Here is a 7,813-nt window from a genome sequence, read left to right as displayed (position 1 = left end):
ATTAAGTCTTTGGTGCTGTAAAAGCAACTTCATTTAAACATAACCACCCCCACCACCAAAAAAAGAAGAGGGGGAAAAAAAAAGTAAAGAAAATAATAAGGGAAAAACCCAAGACACACTTCCTATGGGGAAAAAAAAACCAGCATGTAATTTCTGTCCTTGACGGAATGTATTAAATAAGCAAACATTCTTAAATACAGAGAACAAACTGAGGGTTGATGGGGGTGAGAGGTGACTGAGTATGCTAGATGGGTAATGGGTATTGGGAGAGCACTTGTTGGGATGAGTACTGGATATCATATGTAAGAGAGAAATCACTGGGTTCCACTCCTGCAGCCAAGACTACACTGTACGTTACCTAGCTTGAGAATAAAATAATAATAAAATAAAGATGTGGCACACAGAGAGAAATATTACTCAGCCATTAAAAAGAATGAGATCTTGTCAATTGCCACAACATGGATGACCTGGAGAGTGTTATGCTGAGTGAAGTAAGTCAGACAGAGAAAACAAATACCGCATGATTCACCTATATGTAAAATCTAAAAAGAAAATAAACCAATAAGAAGATGGAAAAATAATCATACACAGAATAAACTGGCATTTGCCAGAGCAGTGGGAGATAGGCAAAATAGGTGAAAGGGTTTAAGAGGAACAAACTTCAGCTATGAAATAAATAGTTCAGAGGGATGAAAAGTACAGCATAGGGAATATAGTCAATAATACTGTAATAATGTTGTATAGTGACAGCTGAGGACTACACTTACTGTGCTGAGCACAGAGTAATGTATGCAATTGCTGAATCACTGTGTTATACACCTGAAACTAATATAATATTGTATGTCAACTATGCTTCAATAAAAATAAATTAAAAGAAATAATAAAACATATGTCACAGGAAAAAAAGAAAAGAAAAAGAAAATCCCAAGTCAAAACAAGTTCCCACACTTTCATCTCAAATCCTGAATCCTATGGTAGACACAAGAAAAAGAACTGCCCGGTATATACCCTGGTATATATGCTTACAGTAACTTCTTCCTGTTATCACATTCATCTAAGGCAGAAGAACTTTGACATGAAGAAGGGGGTACAAGAAACAGGTTACCCAGTAACCTGAGAGTGAATGAATCCTCACTCTTAGGACCTGACTTTTAGAGCGGGACAGGTCTCATAATGTCTACATGCCCAAAGAAACAAATACTGCTTAATTCCGGACTTCTGCAGTTGTTTCTACTATACTTTTCCCTAAACAATAATTTCAGCAAATAAAGGGATATATCAAGAAACCAGAAGCTATTTCTTGAAAAACAAGGGCATCATTTTACCTAACTGACCCTAAATGAGAACAGGAATTAATTATGTAATAGAAGCCATATAATATTTCACTTGATACATTTCCCAAAAAGCATTTCATGAGGTAACGGTTCATTAGGTTGCTTTCAAAAATTATTAAAATAAAAGTATTCAGGGGGTATTTTCTTCAAAAACAAAACATCTTTTCTGTGGGCCACTCAGAGTTGTTACCCAAGTAACACTGATGTGCTTAAGGAAAGTGAATGTGTGAGGGAAAATACTGAATGCAATTTTTCCCAAAATTATTTGGCCTGGGATTCTTTTTTTTTTTCCTCAATGGTAGCTCTAAGGGATTGATGTTCTCTATGATACCAGTTCTGGGAAATTTAGCTTTAGATAAAAAGTTACTTAAAAACAAAGAGAATTTTGTTGCATTTTTCATGTATTACAATTACAATTTTGGAGATGCACTTACACTAAGGATATTGTGATACTAGCAAAAGTTAAGGTAGAGCAAAGAATAGTCTTCTTACTAATGCTGAAATGATTGTTTTAAATTTTAGTCAATTTCCAAAAGATAGTTTAATAATTTAGAATTCCTCAGTTCCATCCAAATCTTGAAATTATCAAAAGCAGAAGAGTTGGTTTCCATTCAATCAGTATTCTTAATGACTCTTTGGAATTTTAACACGGAATCAGTCTTTTTGTCCATGATATTATTTTAACCTCCAGGGTGGTTTGAAGAGAGAATTCCAGTTCTGCTTTTATTCATTAATTCAAGAAGTCTTTCTTGAGATCTTAGTATGCCACACATAGGTATATGCCTTTAGGGATATAACAGAAAAAATACTTATCTTGGTGCTGCTCTCATTGCTTTCATCCAGCTTGGAGACACAAACATTAACAAATTTATTTCAGAAATTACTTAATTGTAATAAGTACTGGTAAGCAAAGGTGCATGTGATGATGATTTTATATGTCAACTTGACTGGACCAAGGGATGGCAGATATCTGGTTAAACATTGTCTCTGAGGGTGTTTGTGGGGGTGTTTCTGGAGATGAATGACCCTTTGAATTAATGGACTGAGTACGGCTGTGAGCCCTCCCCAGTGCAGGTAGGCATCATCCAACCCACGGCGGGCCCCATCAGAGCCAAAATACAGAGGAAGGTTGGATTCCCTCTTTCTTCCTGGCTGCTTGAGCTGAGAGACGGATTGTCTCTTTTCCTTGGACCACATATTACGCAACTGGCTCACCTGGGTTTCAGGCTTCTGGACTTAGACTAGAATTTATCCCACCAGCTTTCCTGGGTCTCCAGTTTATAAATGACAGATTGTGGAACTTCTCCGTCTGCTAACCATGTCATCACATACATAGAAACAAGAGTAGACTAGAAGAATATCTGAACAACGAATATATGTCTCTTATTGGTTCTGTTTCTCTGGAGAACTTTCACTAATACAGTGTAGGTAAGTGCTAGTGTGGAAATTTATAAAAAAGGGAGCTCATCTACTTAAGAAATTTTTAAAAATAGTTTATTGTCAAATTGGTTTCCATACAACACCCAGTGCTCTTCCCCACAAGTGCTCCCCTCCATCACCACTACCTCTTCCCCCCCCTCCCCCTTCAACCCTCGGTTCATTTTCAGTATTCAATAGTCTCTCAGATTTTGCGTCCCTCTCTCTCCACAACTCTCTTTCCCTCTTCCCCTCCCCCTGGTCCTCCATTAGGTTTCTCCTGTTCTCCTATTAGACCTATGAGTGCAAATATACGGTATCTGTCTTTCTCCGCCTGACTTATTTCACTTAGCATAACACTCTCGAGGTCCACCCACTTTGCTACAAATGGCCAGATTTCATGCTTTCTCATGGCCGTGTAATACTCCATTGTGTATATATATATATATATATATATATATATATATATATATATATACACATCATATCTTCTTGATCCATTCATCAGGTGATGGACATTTAGGCTCTTTCCATGATTTGCGCCTCCAGCATTGGCCATGTGAATTAAGAAATTTAAGTAATAAGTAAACTAAGACTGAAAGATAAGTAGGATTTCATTGAGAAAAAGGTAGGGTAGATGTGGAATTGTCAGAGCAGGGCTGACATCTGTGGGCATGAAGAATTGTGTATCAAGCCACAGAGGTATATTTTCAGGTATGGAAACCTAATAGAATTTGCTCTGCTGGGATTCAAACTTGCTTGGTACAAATTATCCCTTTATTCCATTTTCTCCTCATGAGAATGAGAATGTCTATCTTTTGCCAGTCCCACGACTGTATTTTGGAAACACAGGTTTCACAGGTACACAGTTGAAGAAGATTGTGTTCCTAGATACATCATATCCTGAGTCCCACTCATACCTCGTTTGAATGATGAAACTTTAAACTTCATAAATCAAATATTTAAATGAGATTTCAACTTAGTGTGGATGCTAGAATGGATTAGGATTTTTGAGATTAGTGGAATGGGGTGAATATATTTTGCACTTGGTATGGATGTAAATTTGGGGGCCACGGGGCAGACTATTGAGCCTCCCAAATTAATATCATCCCCCAAATTAATATACACTGGAACTTCACAATGTACCCTTATTTGGAAATAAGGTCTACACAGATGTAATTAGTTAAGGTGAGAGGTTGTCTTAATATTGAACAAGGTGGACCCCAAATCTAATGAGCGGTACCCTTACAACCTGCTTATGAGAAGACACATTCACAGGGAAGATGGCCAGGTGAAGACTGAGTCAGAAATTGTCAGTGACACAGCTATAAGCCAAGGAATGCCAAAAATTGCCAGCAAATGACTGCAACTATGAAGAAACAATGAAAGATTCTTCCCTAGAATTTTCAGAAGAAGCAGGGCCCTGCCAACACAGTGATTTCACACTGCTAGTCTCCAGAACTGTAAGAGAATATTTTTTTGTTGTTTTAAGTCACCCAATTTGTAGTTACCTGTCACAGCAGCTCTGTGAATTAATTCAGCTTCTCACCAAGGTAAATACCTGGAGATATTTTTGTTTGCACCACCCACTATACATCCTGATTACAGAGATCTGTGAAGAGTCAGAGTTGATCTTCCTAGTTAGGTAGGCTAGGTAGATATAAATACGACAGTTTCTTCTGAGGCTAGTTATAATACTACTTGAGTTATTTCCAGGGGAAAACTAAAACTGAAACTTTGTAATATTGCATATTTTGTTTTACCTGTGGATATAGGTATTCAATAAGGTAAACACATAATATCAATAGTTACATTTAGGATAATACTATATCATCATATTATCTATTGTACTATAGCTAAAACAATGCTATCTATATTAAATATTATAAACAATGCTATAATAAATGTGTGTATATGTATATGTCAGTGTCTGTATGTTTGAAACTTAAAGGTCATAGAACTCTCTAAATAACAACTTAAAAATAGAAAATGATTGAAAATGATTTTCAAGGAACAAGGTAAACATAATATTCCAGAGTTATGAATAAATCAATACCTGAGGCCTGTAGTTTAAATAGTTATTTCCTGGGTATATAAATTTACTCAGATAGCATGTATAAATTAATTTTGTCAAACATCCATTTATTTAAAAATATTTATTTTGATCATTATCATATATGAATCCTGTGTTATGTGCATGCAGGTTAGCGGGAAAAAATTGTGCACACAATTTAAAACTACAGATAAAATAATAATTCTATGTAGGGTGTGGTCATGGAGCAGAACAAATAACTGTATTTTCAGTCCAGTGGTCAGGGCACACCTCTCTGTGCAGATGACTTTTAACTGAAGGCTGAAGTATTAAAAGGCACAGCACATACAGAAAAAGAAAGCAAGAGGTCGGCATTACGACGGAAAACATCACATGCACAAACATAGTCTAAGCAGTGAATTACATCTCCAAACACATCAAGAGGGAAAAAATGCAAATGCTAAAATAATGAAATCAAATAATTCTAAAATTATAAGATGTAAAACCATCTTTCAGATTTTCACACAGGAGTGTTCTTATGGCCTTTTGAAGACTGAGTCTGAAAACAAACACCTTAACTGGCTTCATGTGCAATCTCGTCATCCACTAGCAAACATTACTGGAATTAAATGGCATGTTAAGAAGAAGAGCACGCTCAACCAGCAAGCTGGTGCCCTTTGTTGGAGGAAAACTCCGCAGAAAGAATTTATGAAGAATGGATGACAGCAGGACACGTAAGCAGCCGCTATGTACTGAGCAATAGACGGACAGCCTCAAAGATTTCAGTGGAATCGCTGTGGAGGCCCATAGAGTTCTACCAGGGAACAATGGGAAACAGCAGCCCTTCATGAATCAGCGTGGTGTGGGAGTCAGCACAGAGGGAGATTCTGACTGTGTGCAAACAAAAAGGCAAAGAAAAAAGTAATATTATGTTCTATCAATAGTGCCTGCAGCAGCAATCTGAAAGATGCTATATCCTTGTTTCTTGGAGCTTTAAGTCAATCTTATACATACAAAGTGGTCAGAAACAGTATTTTCTTAAAGTATGCTCCACATAGAAACTTCCAGTACAGAACTTCCTCAGTTTATGACTGAGTTACATCCCAATTAACCCATCATCAGTTGAAAATATAGAAGTAGGAATACATTTAATACATCTAAACTACCAACCGTCATAGCACCGTGCCTGAAATGTGCTCAGAACACTTACACTGGCCTCCAATTGGGCAAAAATGATCTAACACAAAGCCTCCTTTACAATGAAGTGTTGGACATTTTACACAACTTATGAACACTGTACTGAGAATGAAAAGCATAATGCTTGTAGGGGACAGATCCCTGTCAGGGTATCAGTGGTTTACCCTCGTGATCGCGCAGCTGACCGGGAGCGGGCTTTGCTGCCACCCCTTCCCAGCCTCACGAGAGAGTGTTATACCACATCAGTACCCCAGAAATAGATCAAAATTCAAATTGCGAAGTACAGTTTCTACTAAATAGGTATCAGTTTCACATCATCATGAAGCCAAAAAATTGTAAGTTGAACCATTGTAAGTCAGGGACTTTCTGCACTTGAAATCCAAGATTTGCTAGTTAAGTCAACACTTAAATACCTATTATGCCCCAAGAATTTTTCTAACCACATGGTATCATGGATATAACAAACACATATCCACTTCAAGTTTCATTTTAGTCAGACAGACAATAAACCTAATAGTTAAAAATATTTTGTTGACATAAAGTTATAAGCACCCCAGAAAAAAAACCAAGTGGACTAAAGGGGGTTAGGAAGTTCTCTGGAGCAGTTGCATGTAGTACTAAAGGCCACTATACTTGATATTTATTCAACATTTGGAGGTTAGACAAGCTGGTATGTGAAGCAACTGCTAGAACAAAGGCCAGGAACAGACAGGTCTACAAGCAACAAAAAAGTGGCCATGGCAGCAGAGAGTCCGTGACCTTGAGAAGAGTAAAGGAAAAGGTGAAAGTGGTAACTGGTAAGGGTTATGGATATTTTCAGACTTCTTCCCATAGGATACAGATTGATTTGTTCTGGATATCCCCACTATTTTACCAATGAATTTCTATAAAAGAGGAAAACTAGTAGAGCAACAAACTCATGGCTCAACATTTGCTATTAGACTTTTGTTTGGGTGCTTAGCAAGACACTGGGCTTCAACGTCATATATTGACAAGAAACTCCTTTAGCTCTCATTTGGTATATCCAAGAATATATCTCAAAAATTAGATCATAAAGTTTTATTTATGGTAGAGAGGGATGAACCTTTTCTGTAAAAAGCCAGATAGCAAATATCTTAGGCTTTATAAGCCATGTTTTAGTATGAAAGCAGTCATGAAAAATATGTAAATAAATTAACGGGTCTCTGTGTTTCAATGAAATTATATTTACAGAAACAGGTGGCAGGCAGAATTGAGCCTGCTGACCATAGTTTGCCATGCCTTAACATAAGCAAAGTCTCTATAAGACAGAACTAAAAACAGACATCTGTGTGGCCCTAGTATAAGAGACAAGGGCGAAGCAAGAATATCAAAATGTCAATGTTAAAAAAACTATAATGATAAGGAAATCTATAATCATACATGTGATAATATGCTACCATGGATTTCTTTTTTAATATAAAGTATACCCAAACCTAATTTTACAGGCATAGGCTATATATAAGAATTTCCTAATTTATGAACATTTCATAAAAGTTCTTTTAGATATACATTTGTTATTTAATGTACTGTTTTGTTAAATTTCTGATCTTGACATTCTTTTATAGCTTGATTGCTTGAATCAAAGAAAACATTTTCCCCCACAGAAATGACATTAGAAGATTATAAGGCAAGTTCACAATTACGTCCCTCTTATGTATTTGAACTACTAAACAATTCTACTGGGGTTGAAGACCTGGTTAAAGAAGATTTCCTTGGGAAAATGCCTTGTAAATATTAGTTATAAAAACAAAATAGTGACAACTCTCCCGTTTCCTATCATCATCTTCATACCCCATCCCATACTAATACTTCA

The 7,813-nt window shown here is 36.6% G+C and overlaps 1 protein-coding gene and 1 long non-coding RNA gene across 3 annotated transcripts in view; one reads left to right on the top strand and one right to left on the bottom strand.

Moving 5' to 3' along the window:
- Nucleotides 1–7,813, bottom strand: part of EPHA3 (EPH receptor A3) — a 347,174-nt gene that overhangs the window by 198,077 nt on the left and 141,284 nt on the right. The gene's annotated exons all lie outside the window — the stretch shown is intronic.
- On the top strand, nucleotides 4,176–7,761 carry LOC115291642. Its single transcript, XR_003908605.1, has 3 exons — nucleotides 4,176–4,303; nucleotides 5,299–5,516; nucleotides 7,566–7,761. It is a non-coding gene; the product is annotated as an uncharacterized LOC115291642 (long non-coding RNA).

This window comes from Suricata suricatta, chromosome 5 (assembly GCF_006229205.1).
Source record: "Suricata suricatta isolate VVHF042 chromosome 5, meerkat_22Aug2017_6uvM2_HiC, whole genome shotgun sequence".
Taxonomy (NCBI): Eukaryota; Metazoa; Chordata; class Mammalia; order Carnivora; family Herpestidae; genus Suricata; species Suricata suricatta.
The sequence above is the reverse complement of the archived record's forward strand: the minus strand, read 5'-3'. Positions and strand labels throughout refer to the sequence as shown.